General features: G+C 42.0%; 1 protein-coding gene across 3 annotated transcripts in view; it reads right to left on the reverse strand.

The window, feature by feature from the left end:
* NDNF (neuron derived neurotrophic factor) overlaps positions 1–22,250 on the reverse strand; it is a 43,515-nt gene extending 21,265 nt beyond the window's left edge. Inside the window, exons 1-2 of one of the 3 annotated variants that reach the window (XM_041760208.1) lie at positions 21,643–22,250; positions 18,243–18,370 (exon numbers count right to left, since the gene is read on the reverse strand). The gene's annotated coding sequence lies outside the window, so the exon portion shown is untranslated. Of the gene's footprint in view, positions 1–17,116; positions 17,156–18,242; positions 18,371–21,642 lie in introns of those variants that run through there. The other 2 variants (XM_041760207.1, XM_041760209.1) reach the window with 2 other exon arrangements.
* Positions 22,251–23,337: the final 1,087 nt, after the last annotated feature.

Consider the following 23,337-nt stretch of genomic DNA (forward strand, 5'->3'; position numbering starts at 1 on the left):
TCTCACAGACACTCAGCTTAAGAATTAGTTATTTTAAATAAACAACTAAAAATACATTCCTCTTAAGAATAAGACTTGGGTAAGCCAGTCTATAAGAACTGACTTTTCTTCTAAGATTACAAAAGTGCCCTCTAATGGCATAACTTTTCCTCTCATTTATTTTTGTTGCTTCTAGGTATGCAGAGCTTATCTAAATTAAAAGTTTAAATTAAATAACACTTCTCAACGTTTCTCTTTCAGCATTATTTCTTTGTCAAGGGCAGCTGGTAGCAATCTCGACAACCTATCTGTATAACAAGAAACCACACTCTTTTTATAATGAAGGGTCTAGTTTCAACAGAAGTAGGAAGTTGCTAGGATGATTCCAAATATTTTTATTTTTCTAGGCAGATCAATCAACTTGGCTCCACAATTATCCACAGCCCAAAAAAACTAGATGGTGGTTACCCTATTACTGAGAAGACTGACTTTGTTTCAATTAAAAAGTTCTAATGAATCAAGTAATAAAGATGCTAATCTAAAACTGATATTGTTCATGTTGTCAGAGGTATTTCCATATTTGGCATACTCTTTTAGACCCTGCCAAGACTGAAGTGAGAAAAGAAAAATGATCTAATGATTTGATATACCTCAACCTTTAGTCTAGATATGAATAATCTATATTATTGTATAGCTTTATTCTTTGGAACGCTCATGTGCCCTAGATGAAAAGGAGAAATTGTTTTCGGAATATAATTATCCAACGATTAAGCATGTGTTCTGTACTAAAAAAGTTGGAGAGAGGTCTGGACACTGTATTTATATGGCACACACATACATATACTCTCCCACCCACATATTTAAGGTCAAACTGTTTGGAAACATTATATGAACACGGTTGCTTCTCCTGCTCCTCTCCTCCACCTTCTCTACAGGGCTCTCTGCTCCCCCATCCCACAGAGCGAAAGGGGAACAGTAGAGAGCACAGGGAATGAACTCAAGACCAGTTTTGAAGAACATACCAACAAAGAGATATGAAACATTTGTGTTATTTCCTAAAGGGAAGGGAGTAGAGCATATGATGGACAACTGAAAACATGCAATTCATTCTTTTTCTCTTTTTTTTTCATGTAATTCATTCTCAGACTATTTTCAGCATTCACTTAAACATTTTATTCTATGGAGCCTTTAGTGTAGTTAAAACAGTCAAGCTGACCTGGCATAACTTTTTACCACAAACCTGTGTGAATGTTTGAGAACTGTAAAATTGTCTAATGGTAAGCAGGAAAAAAATTAAAGGAAGCTCGAATAATTTACCAGCGTGTCAACTAAACACAAGAGGATGACCTCTATCACCACAAAAACATCGTATGCGTAAAAGCAATAAAACTTGCCAGGGGGTGTCTGCAGCAACTTCACTACTGTCATTTGGCAAGATTTATCTTTAATTACATAAGATTGGCTAGTCAATTTACCATCTCGGTTAATCCCCTGGGTCACTTAGCGAACATAAAAATTCATTATTTGAAAATGTGTAAACAATGATTATAAGTAAATAAACCTGGTTAATTTTTTACTTCTTTAAACAATATATTAGATGTATTTAACTACAATCCTAGTTGGTAATCTTGTCTTAAGAGGAGGGAAATATCTCAAGCCACTAAAACGCTCACCTTTATAGACTACTGTTTGGCTAGACTATCTCACTAATGTAAAGAATTTGCGAGTCTGGTAAATAAAAAGTTGCTTCAGGTTTTTGTGAACTGTCCAAGACTCTCTGAATAGAAGGCGTCACATATATTAAGACATTGTGACCATTCTCAGCACTGTGGATTCCTCGGAACAGCAGCCAACATCTCAGGCTACCTGTGAGTGATAGGATCAAAGCAAATCCCTCCATCCCTCCACCGCCAACCACCAAGGGCCTGCAAGTTCCTTGCAAGAGCACGTGACATATTTGTAAAAAAAATTTTTGTCAAGCTCTTATGGATATTAAATTTTGCAAAACTCAGTAAGATCAGATTCATCTGTATAAACAGGCCACACCAAGTGAACGATTAAAAGAAAAAAAACCCCATAATGTCATTAAGATTCACTTAAAAACTATTCAGTGCAACCCAATCACATGTAGGCCACAAACATGAAATTTACAGTCACCAGAAAGAATAGGCATTCTGAATTTACTTGAGGCAAATGCATCTGGAGTAAATGAAATCTAATGTTTAATTACAGGGAATGGAAAGTGCATGATTATAATTGAGTGAGGATGACTTCAAGGAGTGGTAGGCCACAGAGATTTGTGTTCTTTTCCTTTCCTTTTTAAGTGCAAATATTTAGTCTCTCAATTTCTATTTTTAAACTCAAGGGCATTTGTTTTTGTTTGAATCATCCATGCCACATCTGATAATAAATCTGAAGCATTTAATCTAGCTGTAAAGAAAAAAAATGTAGCGTTCACTGGGGGACTGGCCCCCGTGTTTGCCACAGCCGGCTCTGTGAGCGAGGGAGTCTGGCTGTGTACTTTAAGAGCACAATGCCCAGCATGGACATACAGGTTCCCTCAAGGCTGACATTTAGCAATGAAAAAAGCTGAATTCTCAGAAGTTGTTCTGTTCTGTGGTCTTGCAAACAGGGAAAAAACATGAACTGAAATTAGCTGGTCGTTCTTATCCATACTGAAATATCTTCTGCTGTGCTTGAAAACTGGTGGGAAATAGAGCATCTTGTGGTTTGGGGGTGTTTCTATATCTGAAAAGGGTGAAATGAAGCAGGTGGTAGGAACTGGTTCCCACTGAGGAGCGGTCTCTGGCACGTGCTAGGTGAGCTCTAGTTCCTCAATGACTGCACAGCACAGCTGCAGTGCGCTAACCCCAGCAGAGCAGAATCCGAGTTAGGCACACAATCCACTGGCTAAAGCTCTCCAAATGCAGGCTGTCATTACATAGTGGAATGATTATTAAGAGTTTTAGTGTTCATTATGTCAATAATCTATGGATTAGGGACCTTCACATGCGTTTCAACTGCAATGATTCCAACCTCCTCTACCACTTCTCTAAATGATTGCCAACTTTCATTCTGGAAGGAAATTAAATTAGTATGAAAAAGCAATGTAAAATTAAAACATGCCAAAGATCTGAATAAAGTTTCCATTCTCTCATCTCCTCCCCTCTGATCCTCATGGTGTGTAGTTCACAACGGGGCCGAGGCTAGGGCACTCTAATTTTAAAAGATGGTCATGCCTACAGAATAAACTTGAAAGAGGATCAGATTTTAGAATAAGTAATATTGTATTCCCACCATCACTAATGCCAATAAAAAAGAATAATGAACAAGAGAAATGGCCAAAATAAGTGTACTATAGATAAGAGTAGTCTTAGATCTAGGAGGCCAGACCCGTTTTACTAAAGGAAGGAGTAGATCTACTAAAATGCATCTGATAGGCGATTAGAAGATATGATAAATTCAAGAGAAACATAGAAGATAATGCAAAGTAAAACTGGGACAAAGGACTGAACATCTTCCTCCTATCAAAATTTCCTCTGCATGTGCAACTGAGATAGCTGGGACAATTTCCACTATCTTAGGAGACGCTAATGATTCCTGGAATAATGCAAGCCCCTAAGGGAGGAATAATATGCTTGGTTGCTTTTCTTACTTTAGTTTGGCAACTAAGCCTTATTTCCTGTTGATCTGCAACAAAATGAAAATGACTTCCTGTGCAATGTTCCCCAAAGCAGTTAACAAACTGCATGCCCCATCCTCTGCTGAAATTTAGCTAAGATGTAACAGGGCAATGTGCCAGTAGCATCTAGCAATAGCACCTATCAGCCTAGAAGGTAAGACATGAATTGTCACAGGCAACAGATACTGGCTCCCTGCTGTGTGTAACACACTGAAATTACAAAGACATTTAACATGGATTCAGACTGTTTTGCAGTTCACAATTGAGTTGAGTGGACAATAATTACAGATACAAGTACCCGGCAATGTAAGATAACACAATACTCAAGGAAACAAGTGGCTCATACAGTAAGTGCTTAACAGAGGTGGAGTGAAGACACAGCAAGACTCAGAGAGAAAGTAGGAAAAGGAGAGGAAGTAGATGCCGGGAAGGGAGGTAGATGGAGGTGGGAGGCCAGGAGCTGAGTCACAGAAGTAGGATTGCATCAGTAAGAGTTAATGAACAAGTCTTAATTGAGCACTTCATTTGTGCAAGACCCTGTACAATGTGCCAGTTATATGAGATGTCCTCTCTTCCTGAGGTACTTATGGTCTAGAAAGAAGTGAGGAAGAAAATACTTTCGTAAGAGATCAAGAGAGATCACTAGGGAACTAATTGTGAAGGTTCATCAGAGCAAAATATCGCTTTATAAAGGATGGGAAAACTTAGAAAGCTAAAATATCATTATCTAATGGTTTAGAATCTATGTTTCTTAGCAAGCACTGAAATTCCTGGGAAGAATTTTGAAGAGGGGCTCTACAGTTCTACATCATGTCCTAAGACCACAGGGAAAGACTACAGAGTCAAGAACAAGTATTTCCTCAAGCAGATCACTTTTTCAAAGAGCGCTATTTGCAACACTCCTCTTTTCCCCATAGAATTTCCTTCTCCTGCACCCCCATGGTCGGGAAGCATGGTTCAGTGGGAAAAAAAAATAACACACTAAGTCAGGACAGTTCCACTGCAGGCATGAGAACTAACCACATTGATGGCTTGTTGGCCCAGATGTTCTCCTGGGTACCCTACAGTCATGAATGCCTGGGGGTCTAGGGAAGTGCATCATAGCTCTAGGAGAGCTGGCAAAGAAAGACAGAAACTAAGTTTCACAAAGATGCAAAGTATGACTTGGGCTCCTCTGTATTTAATTCTAAGACAAAAAAGAATAGGCTAAAGACAAATGAAAAACCAACCTACTTTTATGGAAATCTGTCCATCCATTTCAGGGACTGAATGGTTAGTGCTGTAAGTTAGCCCTGGGAGCGGGCTTCCCACTGCTGTGGTAATAGCATAGAAGAGTATTAATGTGAATTTCTATTAATGAGCAAACTCACTTCCCACTCCCTTGGAAATGATCATTATGACAGAAGAGGTGAGTTGTTGTGGACTCATTGGAGGTTAAGACTACAGTATGTCAATTTTGAACTTAGCATTTTATAGTTATTTTAACCAGGACAGGAACTTTTCAGTAAGGTACTCCATACTTCTTAGGACACCAAAACTAAGATCGAAAGAGATAAAAATGAAGAGAATCAGAATTTTCCAAGCACTGATTCCATATCCCAAACTGAACTAGGTGGGATGAGGACTCATAAGACAAATCATAGGAGTTTACAACTTACTTATAAAAACAAAACTTACATACCCAAGCAGCAGAATTCAATAACATCAGTATATTCACTATTTTTTTTTTTTTACTCAACCTATCTGTCATGGGTCCTTGCTATGTGCCAGACACACTTCTAGGAACCCTGATAATCTCATGAAGCCTTATCCTAGTGGAGGTGACAGCACATACACAGAACATAAATAACGAAACACTAGTGGCTGGCATCCACTGCTCCACAGAGAATTAAAATAGGCCTGCGTGAAACAAAGTGGTGACCACTTTAAGGTGAAATATTTAGAGAAGGTTTCTGGGAAGAAATGACATTTCCTTTGAGATATGAACCAGAGGAAGCCAGTGAAATAAATGTCAGAAGAAGGAGGATTCTGGGCAGAGAGACAGCTGGTGTAAAAAGCCCAAAGGAGGCACTAGACCTGAGTACAGATGAAAGAGAGGATATTAATGTGGAATAAAGTGGGCAGAGGGGAGAGTGTAAGGCAAAGGGCAGATTATATACAGCTCTGCAAACCATATTAAGGCGTTTGGATTCTATTCTGAGAATGATGGAATGCCTTTAAGAAGCCCAGGATCGCGGTCTGAACCAGGTTTGTTTGTTTGTTTTTAAGGAACAATTCTATTTTGTGGAAAATGGATATTAGGGAAGGGTTAACTATAAAAGCAAAAATCAACCTCATCTTTGTAAAAGCAACAAGCTCAAATGATCAGATGAAGGAGACAGACCAGATGAAGGCTACCGCAGTTGTCCGCGGCACACACGGTGATGGCCTAAACTTGGTGGGGGCCATGGAGAGTAATGGGACATGGGCTATATTTTACAGTCACGGTCACCAAAATGTGCAGATGAGTCGGAGGCAGGAAGTGAGGGAAAGAGAAGAATCAAAAAGAACACCTTGACTTTAGGAACATAGGTACAATAAAATAACAAAACATTGGAAGAAATCAGAGAAATGAAATTAGTTGGCCAGAATTTCCAAATGGCATCAAATACTTCATGAATTGCTCATCATCTTAGATGCAGTTTTTAGAAGCTAATTCGTATACTGGATAAGGTGTTAGAAAGACAAAAAAGGAAGATATTCTCTTCTTGCTATGAGAAACAAAAAGGAGCACCAGCCGAAGCGGGAAGTAGCAAGATGTGCGAGTCAGAAGAGCAAAAATATTGATTTCAATTTTCAGGGTGGGAAAAGGGATCTGTTGGGGGCTGGGAAGGTGGATGAGACATACTGGGGAAAGGCAGCAAGCATACACGTGCGCACACACACACACCAGTATCTGCTTCGTTGAATTTATATTTCCAAAGAAGAGTGCGTAACATTTGAGGCTAACTAATTTGTCAAAACTTCTGGTAAGAGGCTGCTTATGGTCAGGGAACAGGAAGTGAAGAGAAACAGATATGAAGTTATGAAGAGAATTTGACAAGAAAACACTGAAATTGGGAATATACTCAGACCTCTTCATAAGCTGTGTTCAAATGGGCAGGCTACTTAAACTTAGGAATCTTCCCGTGAGCCCACATCTGTCAAGTGCCACCTAACTGACACTATGGGCATTTTTCTGTAGGGCACCGCCATCCACTGAGGAATCCTACAGGCAATAGGCTGAATGAGAATGAGGGGAGCTGCACAGGTGCGGGCAGGGAAAAGGCAGGTGGTGAGCTCAGTGACAGGCAGGAAAGAGCAGGCTATGGACAGCAAACAGGTCACTGGCTGGGCTCTTAGGACAGACACCAAACTTCGAAGTGCAATACTCTAAAGCAGAAAAGTCAGCAACCTTTTCAGACATTTTGTAATACGCAGAGTAAGGGTTCCCTAAATACCCATTGACTGGTGGGCCACGCTGAACAATCACCACATCTGCTGAGCAAAGAGCATGACTAGTTTTGTGTGAGAGCCACAGCAAGGATAAAACAAAACACTGTAGCAGGAACAAAGATTCTAAAAATAATCTCTTTCACTCATCCATCAGCCACAACCTCAAATTTTCACGTATTTTCCATCTACCTCATACTACCTTCTCAAAGGAACTTCAAGAATTTTAAAAGCTTTTCTCATTCTATTTGCCACACTAACAAAACCAGGTATTTTAATTATTCGGCCTTGAAGACACTCCTGTTCTCATGACAAACCTGGTTTCAGAAATTGCTTCGGTAATTCTCCCAGCTATGTCTGCTGCACACATGGGCCGAATATTCCATAAAGTTTTGATCAAAGAGATCTTTATAACCCAGCTTCCAGTGATGTAATAAAAAGTGATACTCATCAACATGGCAGGGACAACAGGAACTTTTTTCTTTTTCTTTTTTTAAAGAGCAAGCATGATGGAATTGCAGAGTTCATTGGCTGATTCAACAAATGTTTACTGGGCACTTGCTCTGTGCCAAGCACTGCCTGAGATACTGGGAGTAGGGCAGTGAACAAGATGTGTGATGTCCTCATGCTTGCAAGGCTGGCCCTTAGGTAAGTGAGGGAGATGAGGTATGACTAAGCATCTAGTGTGAAGAGGTCAGAGGGGAGCCATGGGAGGGAATGTTGGGGGTGGGGAAGAGCCCTTCTAGGCTGAGAGGTCATGGAAGGCCTCTTTGAGGAAGTGACATTTCCGCAGGGACTTGAACAGAGGATTAAGTCATGGAGACCGAGGGGGAAGGATCTATTCGGTCTACAGGGGGCTTTATGTCCAAAAATCTGCCCCACCTGTGCCTTAGCTGTAACCCTCAGCCACTAAGAGGGACACAAGCGCAGCCCACAGGGACCAGAAGACAGCACTGACTCTCTGAGGCAGCCACAATCACATCTGGCGAGGAAGAACTGGCCAGTGTTAAATCCAGGAATGCTGGGATGGGTGGTGACACCAGATGTTTTAAGGTCTGTTATCAGATGAAAGAGGGATTAGAAGCACTCTGGCTGGCCCAGCTAGTCCCAGCGGCTGGCATGGGTCTACAAGGAAGGAGTTTGGGACTCAGGAAAATAAAGATTTATCTGACAAAGCCGTTAAACTGAACAGAGCAGTTTAAAAAGTAGGGGGTGTTCTGACAGAGAAAGGATGCTTCCTGACTTTCTGGAGTGAGATACCAAAAAAAAAAAAAAAAAAAAAAAAAAAAAAAAAAAGGCTACAAAATCTACAGGAACATTCTTAATAGGATTGCAGCAGTGTGATGCTAACCTAAATGGTTGATATCTGAGCTCTCTCCGTACCCTGCCAGTGAGTGGACTGGTGTTTATTAGGGGCCTACTGCAAGTTTCCTGGGGACATGAGAGGTTGATAAGGCAGGATCGAGGTCTTCCAGTGAAACCAGAGACTTTGATTCTTATGGCACTTTCTTACTTGAATTATAGCTATTTTAATATTTTTTCTCGTCTTAAAAAAAAATCTTCATGAGGTTTTCATAACATGAGTTTACTCAAGTAAGTGCCCTTTAGAAAAGATTTTTTTACTCATTTTTCTATCTCTTAGATAGACTTTTATAGTTCTTTCACAAAGTGGGCACTAAATAAATGTTTGCTTAATTCTACTGATTTCAAGAAGTTTACTGTAAGGAGTAAGGTGATCTGAAATCTCTGCCTTCATATTCTGGACTATGCAAGGCAGCTGGGAGTGGTCTCAAGGCTGATTCTTAGCTCCAGGCCCATTTTTCCTTCTGGTGCCTGGGATCTAATACTCAAAGGTGTGAAGGGGCTCAGCGTTGGCCTCACCAGGCTAGACGCAGACTGGAGTGGGAATCGGGGCCCTATTCCTTCCTCTACCAGGACACTTCTGCACCATCGAGCCCACCATCAGATTAAGTAACTGCGACCACTCCTGAGCTGCCTTGGTTTCTTTTCATGTTTGTTGACTGAAACAGAAGAGTGGTTCTTGGCAAGGCCGCTGAAGGGTCACCCAGATGCTGCCTGAAAACCAGTACACGCTAGTTTTACCTCAGTGGCACTGTCCTGCCAGGTGCCAAACTAGGCCTTGACGTTACCTGCTTTTCTTCAGTCTCCATCCCTGATGAAGCAACACATCCTGCCAACCTACCTGCTGCCTATTCTCTCAGATTGGTTCTCCCTTCTCTGTCCAAACTGCCAGTCCCTCAAATGATCCACTTCCTGCTTCTCACACCCATTTCCCACATTTCTCCTTATTTTGCACAGTGTGACACTACAAACAAATGTTTCATTCTTCTGCTGACAGAAGTAAAAAAAAAAAAAAAAAAAAGTCAGATGGTTTCCCGTGAACTGGAGGATTAAGTCCAGGCACCTGAGGTCCTTGACCTCGCTAGTCCCTGTGCCCAGCTCCTCTCCTCCAACTCCCCACACTTGGCTCCCAGCTCCCAACAGGTGCTACAGCCCTGGGCACAGGGACCACCTCTGTAGGGTGCCTCTGCGGCAGCTCCTCATTCTCCACAACTCAAGCATCTACTACCACGAGGAAATTTCGTTGTGCACCTTTCTGTGCACATACTTCTGCCGCAGACCATTTTAACTTCTGTGTGTGCGTATTCTTGAGATACCTGGTTCTGTAGAAAGGAGATGCAATCTTTACGACAGTTCTTATGCTGATCATGGAACCCAAATGCCAAGCAGACGTTCATGACATTTTGTGGGTATGTAACAAGTAAATGAAATTGAAAATAATAAAACCGATTATTATTGCTGATTTATGAAATTTGTTTCACAAGACATTATTAGCTAAATAGAAAAGAAGTTGTGGCTGTTTTTGACAATTTTATGGGCATAAAAAGGTTTACTTTGTAAGACTTAAAAATTTGGGGAGTGTTTCTTTAATCTTTTGAAGGTTGACTTCATGGAATCCTGTTGGTTGGCTGCCATAGATGGGTGGTATGTGCTGGATGGTCCAGGGGCCTGGTAGGAGGATGCATTTTTTCTGTCCTTAAAAACACAGACATGTCCTAGTAAGAATAACACAGTGCACTGCTCAGCAGGACCTCTTTTCCCCTGAACACATGTAAAATATGGTTTGGTTGGGATACATTCTGATCAGAGAATAGAAATGCTATAGAACAGTGCTTCTCAAACCTGAGTGTGCAATCACACCACTCAGCTTTCCCATTAAGATGCAGATTCTAATTCAAAAGGTGTGTGTGGGGATCCTGATCACTCTGCTTGGCTTCCAGCCTCTCTAACAATCTCGGCACAGAAGCAGATTCTCATAGCTGATGGGCTGTACTTTGAGTAGCTCTGTCTCTTCCAATCCTGTGACGGATTACCTGGTAATGGTGGCACTATGATTTTCGTCTCCAGTATTTTCACTGTTCTTACTCTTTTTAAAATATTTTATCTTAAAGTAAACTCTACACCTAGCATTGGGCTTGAACTTACAACCCCAAGATCAAGAGTTGCATGCTCTACTTGACCAAGCCAGCCAGGTATCCCTTGTTATTTGAACTTTCTGATTTCTAATTTTTACCTTTCTAATTTTAACTTTCTAATTTTTCTGATTTCTACTCATTACCAAATGTAATGTACTAAACATCTATTTAGCATAGATGACATGGAGATTATACACATCCTTTCCCCCTTTTACTTTGAATACTATTATTACATCAACACAATTTCACAGCTTTCTTTTCCCTATCTTCTTTATGTTAAAGAAAGAAGAAGAAGAAGAAGAAGAAGAAGAAGAAGAAGAAGAAGAAGAAGAAGAAGGAGGAGGAGGAGGAGGAGGAGACGACGACGACAACGACGATGATGACAATGACAGGCAGGCTTACTCCCTCTGGGGAATATGTCTATGTTTATATTAAAGCCCAATAAAGGCCTAGTGGAATTTTTAGGAGATTGTGACAAGATTTTAATTTCTTCATCTACTTAATGCAACTGGCAAATACTGAGAAATAAGAGGCTATAAAAAAGAAATTATTATTACTATAGAATTATAAATACCATAGACTAAGAATTGGCATATGATTCCATGGACCCATTCTCATATTTTCCCAAATACATTATGGTCCCAAAACTTTGCCTCTTTACCCCCCATTGGCAGTTATTTTGATAAGACAGCATTAAAGCCTATCTACTATCAAAAAGTTTTTGAGGTTGCCTCCAGTGCTAAAGCACAGGACAAAATTAAAGTAGTAATTTAAAAATAACGATAATCAGGGTAATATAATTCAAAGATAGAAGAGTGAGACATATGTCCCGGGAACTTTAAGTAGTTAAAACAGTTAAACCTTAAATTAATCTTATTTCCAGAAAAAAGAAAAAAGGGGGGGCTACCCAAGTATGCCGTTGTCGTGTTCTTGTAAAAAGAAGTAAGTTAAAGTAACAGTTTTCAAATATGTATTTCTTCTGTGATCTCTCTTACAAAATCTAAGGCCAGAAACAAACTATAAATGTAGAGCCCTGTCTTCGGAGAGATGAGATAATACTCCCCAAGGACACTGGTTCGTGACAATCTCGCAGTTGAGAGAACCTGAAAGAAAGGGTAGTTAACGTATCGCCTCTCTTTTCTTTCTGAAAAGAAAGAAAATCTATCGCTCACTCTCTGGTCTAATGTCTCCAAGTTTGGGAGCAGTTAAAAGACTGACAAAGTAAAACAGAAAATGATCTCTGGACTTCGAGTAAGAAGATCTGAGTTGAAGAGGTTCTGACTAAACCATGATTGGCTTTTGTACTTTGAACAAGCCTCTTCATCTCTTTTAGTCTCTGTTTCCTCATCTACAAGATGGACACAGTTATTCCCAGGGTTGTTATGAAGTTTAAAATAGTGGATGCGAATGCTCTTTTCAATTGAAAAAGGGTTCTATTTATCTATAAGTCAGCTTATAAAACAGCTTCTCTAACTAGTTGCAAAATTTTATTCAACAACAAAAGATACGTGTTTTGATCTGCTCTTTAAACAGGTATCAGAGGGAGTCTCAGCAAGAGGTTATTCTATCTGAATTTACCTAATCTATCAGGAAAAAGTTAGGCTCCTATTTCATCAAACACTGACTAGAAACACAGAGGAAAGCCAACACGTTGGGTTTTTAAAAATCATCACATAAAACAGTAGGAAATTCTTAATATTCTCTTTTGTTAGCCTTGATAGACCATATTGGAGGGCATCAGTACTGTTTAACAAACAAAGATGGATTAAACGGATTCAAAGGTGAGTGTGCTCAGGCTGTTTAGGCACAGGATCTAGCAAAGGATTTCAGATGCACGTGTCGAGATTAGAGAGCTGAGGATCAGGCTCAGTTCCTGGGATGTTCTGCATTATTATTTCTGGATTAAGAGATGATTAAAGAACAGGGCACTCAAAAGGCAGATAATGTGGACAGACCCCACGGTCACTTTTAATGAAGAGTTTATAGTAAATTATGATGATATAACACAAGCACGTAAGTCTGCAACAATTAGAGAGATGACAAGCCACAAAAATGCTGACCACAATTATTTCCTCTCTACCTCCCTCCCCATAAAAATTAAGATACACAGTTAGGTGTGGTTTTTCTTCCTAAAAAAAAAAATTTTTAAGGGACGCATGAGGGAAAGGCTGCAGCTGGTGAGTGTTGGGGATCGACGGTGTTTAGTGGTCATTACACAGGATAGAGCCTGCCAAGAGAAAAAGATGTTTCCAAACTGCCTCTTTGTTGTCATTGCTTTGTAAGTGTAAATAAAACTTTAAATATAGAGATTTTAAAAGAATTATAGACTGAACTTTCTGGCTGAAGTGTTAATGTGTGTGTTATATACATATTTTCACTGTTTGAGCTTACTTATTACTCATTATGTTTTAAAGGACTTTCAACATTTAGACTATTTGGAATATGCGTCTATAATAATTCTCATTATTCCACTGAAATGTACAACTTCATCCAATTTGGGGGGAGATCATTTATTTCAAAAATTTTAAAACAGATCTAACTTCAAATCTTACCTCTTAAAAATGCCACATTATTACTAGATTACTAGAATGACCATAGAGGTAAATTGTTAGGAATTACCACTCATTTAAAAAGGATTCTGAAGATTTTTAAATTTTCAGTATTGTACCTTAATACATACTGACTTAAAAGTGGAAAATGTAATCATCTTCCTCTACAAAATTACCTAGTAAGTTAACCATTACCAAAACCAGCAAACAAGCATTTAGCACATAAACTGTCTATGATTAAGGTCTTATGAATTTAGATAAACTCAATGATATTTTTGAATCATTAAATTGTAAAAGAAAGAAAGAAAGAAAGAAAGAAAGAAAGAAAGAAAGAAAGAAGAAAGAAAGAAAGAAAGAAAGAAAGAAAGAAAGAAAGAAAGAAAGAAAGAAAGTCCAAGCAAATTGTTTCCTTATAAAGTAATTTGGAAACTAATATCAGTTTAAGAGTTTTAAATATTTCCATCAATTCTGCTTCTGAAACCAGAGACTCCACTTTATTTTAAAAGTTAGTGAGTGTAGGTAAGTCTCTTAACTAAAACGGAGTCTCAGATTTCTCAGCAGTAGGAGGATTAATATCTTCCTCACTGGGTTCCTGTGAAGATTAAGGAAAATGATGGATGTGGCAGGCAGTACCTTGTAAACAATTGAGGGTTTTGCAGAGTAATAATATTGTTAATAAGTAGGATAATATCCATTCACCTTGTGAAGTTCAAAGTACAGGAACAACTTTAACGTAAGTTAATAACTGGCAACTTTATGGAGAAACAATAAAATCTCAAAAAATTCAAAATGTAACACAATATATATTTGTGTGAAAGCATTAGGCAGGTTAGATAACTTTTTTTAAACTCTTAAAATACTGAAAATTTCAAAAGATAATGGAATATATTATCTATTTACGGGTAACAGAGGAATTAACAAATACTGAAAATTTCAGAAGATAATGGAGTATATTATCTATTTACGGGTAACAGAGGAATTATCAAATACTTATACATAAAACTAAGAATACTTTTGAAGATAATGGTGACTAATTTGTTTGAGGGCTCTTTCAGCTTTCTGTTTAAGACTTCTGGTTCTGTAATGTGTTGTCTCCAAATCTTTTAGAATTGGGATTCAATATATATTGCTTAAGGCATTCGACACTGCGGTATCATAGTTGATTATATTGGATGAACTCCTACACTGCACATCTTTTCTCTGGTTAACTTGTGGGTAGGGCTGACTTCTAAATCTTGATTAGAATGTCATTATTTTCACCTGTTATTATATATACTTCACAGAAGCTATCACCTCTATCATTATTGATTTTTTTAATGACCATCCAATATGCTGAGTAAGAGTGCCTTTGTCAATAGATACATTAACACAGTGTTAACAAAACTTCTTTTCCTTATTTACACATAAGAGTAAATGTAAATAGGGCTTTTGATATTTTCTCCTTTCATCATAAGGGGTCATCTTGTGAGGCCAAGAGGATACTTCTTTTAAAGGAAGTATTAAAAAAAAATTAAAAAAAATAATAAAGGAAGTATTTACTTTCCTTGTAAAGCAGACCTCTGCTTTACAAGACCAATACTATCAAAAGCTAGATACCTGTTCAGTACCTCAGTGGTTTAAAAGAGTATTCTGTTTCTTTCATTTTATTGAAAAGATAAGTTTTTAAATACAAATATTCACTAGACTTAACCTTGCAAAGATAACCTCAATGTCCTTACCAATTCCTCAACATCGAGATTCCATATCTTAAATTCACATCAAGGTAGAAAGAAGATGAATAACATATTCTGTGGACCCAGTATAAAATGAAAAATTGTGGGGCCCAGTGCAAGATCTCTTGTTCAGAAACTAAGAATTTTAAGATGGTGACAGACAAGCATTCAACTAAGCACAGGAAGCCCTTCCAAGTGTGGTCCGTGAAGCTGGCCCCTGGTATAACTTAAACTAGTATACAAGAAACAAAATCAATTATCAGAAGAAGAGAATACCTAGGGCTATCTTCATATTTGTAGTGGACACTGAAAAACAAAATTACTTCAAAAATGAAAAACCATCTTTTTTGCAGATAGCATTTTAGTACCATGAGAGACCTTGGTAACACTGGGGGCAGGGTGGCTTCCCCAATACCTCAGGCCATCTCTCAAGGGACCTGCCTGCTTGTCCATCTACTAATACAGTTACGCCTGCTACTGTGATCTTCAGAAGGTCAAATTGTTATCTTCTATTTAAGAGGCAGTTTCATTTTTCATTAAAAACAGTAATATATTTTCATAGCATTTTAGCAACCTTCAAAGGATTACCCCTAGAACTAAAATATCTGAGACCTGGGGAGGCCAAGAGATAAATGATTGCTGTCTTTTCTCAGTTTGCCAGGTGTTTTTAGCTACCACTGCTGTTTCTGATCTCTGTCACCACTGTTGGCAACAAATCTCTCTTCAATTATAGGATCCAGTTACTTCTAAATCAATCCCAATTTGAAGCTTTTGATAATATCACTGAATTTTAGTGAATGCTGTGATTTAATATGAATTACGACATTTATTGAGTGCTATCAACATATGAATAATATTTAGGTTTCAACCAAGACATATGTACTTGTGTATTGTTATAGGTAAAATGTATTTGTTGTCTGCCTTTAAATGTATTTTAAACAAGATAACTAAAAGGGATCAAGTACATTTATGCTTATGTGAGTTGCTTGCTTTTTTTTTTTTTTTTTTTTTTTGGTATGACTCTGGTAATTTGATCAGAAACATATTTTGTTACAGAAATAAAATGCAGAGTGTTACATTTGGGAATGCCCATGAGCTTAGAGTACACATGACCTGAACAGAAAGAGAGTAATCAAAGGCATCTCCTAGGTTCCTATGGATTGCCGAGATTTATTTTTCACTATAATGTGCTGTAAATCATAACCATCTATACTCCACAAGGCACCTACCACTTGTAGCCCTTTAGTCAGAGAAAATAACCCTAAATAAATCAAGCCCTTTTACACTAGCTTTTCCCTTTTAAATATAATATTTTCAAGTAAGTATCACAATGTTGCCCCTCATTTTGTCATCTATCCAGACACAGTATTCTCTATCTTTGCAAATAAACATTTGTTCATAGTTTCTAGACTAAAATTTAAACAAAAGTCATGGTGATTTCAAAAACAAGATATCACCCTTCACAAATCTTTCTAATTATGAGTTCAGGTTTTACTGTTTCTTTTAGAAAATGATAAAATTCAGTCTCATTCTATATGCTCAGAGAACAAGATGTAGTTATGATGATTTTTAAGTTACGGATAAAACACCCACTTGAATACCGTTCATATTTTTTGGCTATGTCTTTAGATTGTGGAATATATGTCCTCTGAGCACACAGCTGGAAGAAGACAGTGTGTGTCACACTTTCATGTCCGGGAGAAGAAAAAAACTTGTACAGTTACCATGTACTACACAGTCACCACTCTTTGTGAGATTGGCTGTAATCATTCCAATTAGAAAACAGACATGAGTGCATGTTGCTAACTCAATTTTTGTTATTTGGCTATTATATTTAAAACCCCCCACACTGTAGAGGCTGTTGTCTAAGAGGTCTGCTCAAATGAGTCCATTTCTAATTATGTGTAATTATGTTTTTATTGAGTTCCTTCCAAACTTAATATAACCCATTGTTTCTAAAAATGTTTCTTTTTCTCATAACTATATAAAAGCAATTCTTTCAAAAGAATAGCAACAAATTCTTTCAAAAGAACAATTAAGGGACATTGGAAAAGTTAACTGTATACATTCTTCCATAGTTTTTTTTCTTTTTTAAAGATTCATTCAGAGTTTTCACAAGTGAAACTAAGAATAAATACTCCAGAGAAATATACAATATTTTAAATATGTGTCATTTTCAAATTGGATACAGGAAAAATTAACAAATCAAAACCAAAAACTACTCACCAACTTACTATAATAAATCAGTTTCCAAAGGATCTGGAAATTGTTGATGGAATAATGACATGTAATCTTGGAAGTTTCTATATTTAAAAACTTGAGGTCTGTGGACTTTAAAGTTTAAATCACATTTAGTTCAGTGAGTTCTTAAAAATTTTGACATTGTAACAGGACCCAATACCCAGCTGTTCTGTGGTCAAATCTGTCTATCCCAAAGGGAAAAATCTGCAGAAACATGGCCAGTTTGATTTTATTCTATATTGATCAAATACCTTACTCTTAATTTGTAAAGTGTGAAACAAGTAATATTTTTTTACAATCTCGGATCAGTTAATAGTATATATTTTATGATTTTCAAGTATTGCAAAATACTAAAATGTATAGATTAGTTGGTTAGCTGGTTTCAGTAAACTACCAAAAGAAAGGGGGAATGTGTGAATATAGCATCTTCAGGTTTCGGAAATGTGTTCAGGAAGTAAGCAGCCAAGAATACACCTGCATTAGTTACTGGCTCGGGCACTGGTGGGCTACAGAATGCAAATGTCAGGTGTCATCTCAGAAGTGGCAAGGGATCTAAACACACGTCCAAACACAGATTCATCCTAAAATGGCATAGTTTTTCCCAGAAATATAACTGAATTGAAGATCAGCATACCACTGTATGATGTAATAAAATATTAGCAGTTTTGCTTTTCTATGTCATGCTGATTCTTTTTTTAAACAATAGTAGCAAGATTATTTACTTTTCTTCCTAGGTGAAAATCAACATGTGGCAGCATTAGTGTGTCTATCATAGGTATCAATTTACACCATAATACAGTGTTAAAATTAGGCAAAATTTAGTGTTAAGTTCCGGGTTCAAATTGCAAAGCATTTTTAAATGGAGTATTTAAATTTTGGAGGACTTTAACTTTGAGATCAGTTTGAAAGCAAAGATTTAGCATCATTTACCACTTACTACTCAGCTATAACTTGTTAAAAGTTGTCACTTCTACTGAATGATTGTGAATGAACTGGATAAGGATAAATCACACTCTTCAGAATAGTAGTTCCAAAATAGACATTTAGGGGTTCTAGACACTGTTTCAAGCTCAAGTGAATAATTTGAATGAGTTTTGTAGATCACACTTGCCTTTGGCCCAATATAGATGCCTTTGGGATAGGATTTCCTCCCGGTGACTAAGCTGATGGCAACTGACCCTGGCGAGGTCCAGTCCTTACTTGGATGCTACTCTGGGCTCCCCAAAGCAAGTCCTGACACTGAGACGGGGAGCAAAAAAGTGTGAGAGCACCGCTCAGTCACTGCATTCAACCACTTTATCACTGGAAAAACTAAGGAAGAAAGATTAAAAAATTTTTAGTGCACATTATGAGGAATTCACACTACTCTTCACTATTTGTAAACTCAGGCATAGTCGTTATATTTCCAATATCTACTCATTCATCCTTGCAAAACGAAAGATAATTTCTGTCCTAACAATGACAACAAGAGCACAGTCAGTTTGAAAATAAAAAATTTGGCCTCTTGATAGACTGAGCAGAAGTACAATAGAAATGAACATAGGAGGGTAACAATGGGCAGGGGCATTTTATTTCTCCCTTTCCCTCTTCCATCCCGAGTAATTAGGGCTCTACCACACAACTTTTCCCCTATCACAAGGAGACTCTGGTCAATAAATCCAAGTGAGAAAACAAATATCTGGATCACCAGGTTCATGAAGCCAATCAAAGAAGTCACTACCTTATCTGAAGACAGACCCGCGATGGGGGCTACGATGGCTACGTCAGCCATGGGATTGCCAAGGTTATGACATCACCCTTTGCTTTTTACCATTCATATGTCACCAGACATATGTTCAATAGACGCAGGACAAATAAAATGAGGGTCAGGGCTTCCCTCATTCTTAGAAGGATATTTTCCAATTATATATTTTGTTACATCTTAAGAGATAAAAGCTGTGTCTGCAAGTGATTAAAAGATGTTTTATATTCATGGTTTCATTCCTGTTGAAATAAATGCGTAATTTAAACCATACATAATTCCTAGCAATTTAGGCCCATTACAGAGTTCTAGCTTCTTTTTTATGATAGTTACTAATCAAAACAGAGTGTTGCTGCCACGTGGAGCCTGTGACTTCCACATACAGGTTTAATGAATAAAACGTCCTGACATAAAAATGAAAACAATACAGACAAAGCTGCAAGCCGTGGCGTTTCTGGTGTGTGGTAAAGATTAAGGACATTCGCTGAAGTTAAGAATTATGCAGAGAAAACACTTGTAATTTGTTTCTCTAAAGGAAGAATGAAAGGATTTTTTAGTGAAGTCTGATGAAATAGTCACTAATTTTTCCAACTTCTGGACCCCTCATTCCCAGCTGATTCCCCCTCCTGAAGAACCTAAACTCATCAGAGTCACTTTTAAAGGATAAATGATGGGATATTTTAATGTAATCCTGCATATAGGTTTAGATTGAAAATGGGAATTGGGACCATAATTAATTATGTTGCCGACTTTTTTGAACTTTAAGGAGACAGATTGAGGCAAACGGGGGCATTTCATAAGACTGCAACCTCCGAAAAGTTCATGGGTTAGAACTTTGGTAAAAATGACAGTATCTTTTTGACGTTTAATTAATTCCATATGCAGAATGAGTGTGAGGAATTAATACCCTTTTGGTGTATTCACTTTCTGAAACCACTGTAATAAGAGACTGACACAAAATGAAAACCAAATATAAACACGGTCTTCAGCTAGGGTACGGCCTTATTATCATCCTTAATAAACAATAATCAATAATGATAAATACCGAGAGCCCTCGGCGCACTCTGCCCCGTATGCATATCTGCTCTCGCATCCATCCATCACATCTTTCAGGATAATAAAACAATTCAATCCCATCAAATCCCCAAAACCGCTCCCTCTGGAGGGATGTTTTATCTCCACTTCTGCGAGCCCAGGGAGGATTTTGCTTGTTTGAAAGGGGCGGAGAATGGAGCGGGGGGTCCTATTTATTCCCATTGACGACTCCCCTGGTTCTCACAGGCGCTCAGGGACCGTGTGGGAGGAAAATGGGAGGAAAATGGGAGGGAAATGGGAGGAGGTGCGGAGATTCCCTCCTTCAGAAAAGAAAAAGAGTTCAGGAAGCCCGGGCAAAAGAAGGGGTGGGCGAGGGCGGTGCGGGATGCAGGGCAGCGCGTCGGAGAGGCCAGCGACCCAGGGGAAAAAAGAAATTCTTTTCTGACATAGTAGGATCGGAGGGTGAGAAGTAGGCAAATCAACCAGCCCGACTAAGTTGCTAACAGCTCCTATGTTAAAAAAAAAAAAAAAAAAAAAAAAAATCGAACCCAGAGATATTTTCTCAGCTTCATTTGTCGCCCAAGGTCTTGGTTTCAGGGAGCTACTTGCACCCAGAGCAGGAGATGGACAGCGCCCCGAAGGGGACCGGGAGGGGACCCACGACCCGGCCCGAAGGACAGCGCAACGCCCCGCGGAGGTGCCCGCCGCAAACTCCGAGGGCCTCGGCGACCCGCGTGGACCCGCTGCTGCGGGCTGCGGCGGACTCCCCGGCCTCGGGAGGGGGCACGCGCGGGAGGGGCGCACAACCAAACCGAACTGCACCCTAAATTGTGCAGTTTGCCAAGTGTCCCAGGAGAAGAGCTGGGGCCCGCAGCCACCCGTGCGCACGATCCCGAGTGTCGGGGCCGCCCCAACTCTCAGCTCCGCACTGAAGGTAGCGCCGACCCCAGCGGACACGCCTGGTGCACACCCAGGGCGAGGGCACGACGGCCTGTGGCGCGCTCTGGGCCGGGGCGGGGGCGGGGGCGGGGGAGGGCCCCTCGCTGGCTGCGCCGGTGACCCCCCCCCCCCCCAGGCCAAAGCAGCGTCGGTCCCAGGCCTCCCTGCTCAGCTCGAGGAAGTTTCTCCAACGCTGCTCGCCTACCAGGCGCAGGGCTAACGGGGAGCCAGGGCGGCAGGGGCTCGACCCGCGGCGCGGACCAGATGCCCAGTGCCCCCCGCCCCCGGGATCCCGCGCCCGCCCGGCCCGCGGGCCAGCCCCGAGCGCAGCGCGGACGCCTCGCTTCCCGCCCCGCGCCGACGCGCCCGCAAGACCCGGGTCCCGCAGGCTTCGCGAGCGAAGGGCAGAGGGCACGGACCTAAGCGGGAGGCTGCAGCCCCGCGGGCGGCCCGGCGCAGCCCGGGATGGAGGCTCGGCGGCTCCGCCGGCTGCGCCACGCCCCGGGCACCGGGCGCCCCGCGGCCCCGGCCCGCGCACCGAGCCCCACCTCCCCACACCGTCCGGGCCGCCCAGCCACGGAGCCCGCGTGGAACACCGAGGGGGACCTGCCCCCCACGCCCCTTAAGCCCTCAGCTCCCGGGGCTCTGGCGCCCTCGTCCAGGGCGACCGGGAGCCTCGCCGGGCCCGTCCGAGCCGGGGCACGCGCGCCTCCACCCTCTCGCGCAGACGAGCCCCGGGGTGTGAGCGGGCAGCGGAGCCGGGGCGTCGGGGTTCGGCTTTCCTGTCGCCACTTACCTTACAAAAATCTGTGTGATTTTCCTGGGAGGGGGAGAGGAAAAGAAAAAAAAAAAAAAAACTCCCTCCCCGAGGTGGGGTGTGCGGAACAGTCCACGTCCCCGGCCAAGATGCTGAGCGCCGGGACTCAGGACGCGCAGGGGCTGGGAGGCGGACGGGGAGGCAGATAAAAGAAAAAAAGAAAAAGAAGAAGAAGAAGAAATCGGCCGAAGTGTCCCAACTTTGCGGTGGGCGCTGCAAACTTCAAAGGCGGGCGAGGCTGGCGGCGCGCGGCCGCCGAAGTTGCCGCGAAGTGGAGCGCGGAGCAGCGCGGGGCTGGGGCGGCCGGGACAGGGCGGGGAAGCGGCGGGACGTCCCCGGGAAAGGCGGGGAGCGCGCGGGGGCCCGGGCGGCGGACGAGGCTGCCGCGCCGAGCGGGGCTGTCGCGGGCTCCGCGGGCGGCCGCTGGGGCACCGGCGCCGGGCTGCAGGGCTGCAGGGCTGCAGGGCTGCAGGGCTGCAGGGCTGCAGGGGCTGCGGGGCGGCGCGAGGAGAGCCGGGCGCGCGGCGGAGGCGGGTGCGCGGCTCGGGTGGCTCCGCTCTCTCGCGGCTCCGAGCGGGGAGTGTGTGTTCGCTCCCGAGTGTCACCGCCGAAGCCCAGAGCCGCTCCCCCGCCCGCCCCCTCCCTCCTCTGCCCGCTGCCTCCCCCCGCAGTTCCTCCCTCTCTCCCTCCCTCCCGCTGCGCGCCACCGCGCGCGCGCGCAAACACACACACACGCGCGCACACACGCGCACACACACGCGCACACACACCCGTGCACGCGCGCGCGCCGCCACCCAGCGCTCCCCGCACGGGGACCCTCGCGGGCCGCCTCGCGGGGAGCACGCCGCGGTCCTTAACCTCCCCGCCTGCCGCGGGGTAGGCGCCCGGGGCCCGGCGAGACCCCCGCCAAGCCGCAAACCCCGGGGGGAGGCGTGCGCGGGGCCCTCGCACCGTCAGGGAGACCCGGGCGCACAATGAGGGCGGGGGGGGGGGGGACTCTCGGGTTGATGGGGGGTGGGGGCAGGCGGGAGCAGAGACGAGCTGGATCCAGAAGGCTGGAGGCGGAGAGCGGGGCGTGCAAACTGTGCATTCAGGTCCCACTTCTCACCGCCGCAGCCTTCGCTCGGGGAGCGCGGCCCCCTCGGCGCGCAGCGAGCCTCCTCCGGTTGGAAAACTCAGCAGCTGTTTTAACAATTGAAAAGCGGCCCTACAGGACCAGTGAGAGACGGAGCAGAGTGTGTGAAGCCATTAAGGCTGACTAGGTAATTATGATAAGAAGTTACCTAATTAGCAACCTGGCCAGGGCCCTGAAAAAAGGCGGGGGGGGGGGGGGTGCTGCTGAGTGATTTAGTGATCTCATTTTCCCAAATGCGAACCTAGTTTCCAGCAAACCTGGTTTTTTATACCCTCGAATTTTAAGTTCTCGGAATGTAGTTTATTAAGATACGGTGTCAGGACTGAACGCATGAAAAATGCTTGCCCCCTTCTTATTGCCACGGAGAGATGGAGATAAATAAGATGAAAAGCACCTTTACCGAGGTCGTACTAACAACTATGGTCTTTTTGTTAAAATACCTGGTCACAGAGGGCGGTGCAACGAGGCTCCCGAAGTTTTGTGGCTCCTAGGTGAGAACACTGCCGTTAGATGGATTTATGAAACTGTTTATACCCTAC

Source organism: Vulpes lagopus, chromosome 6, assembly GCF_018345385.1.
Source record: "Vulpes lagopus strain Blue_001 chromosome 6, ASM1834538v1, whole genome shotgun sequence".
NCBI classification, from domain to species: Eukaryota; Metazoa; Chordata; class Mammalia; order Carnivora; family Canidae; genus Vulpes; species Vulpes lagopus.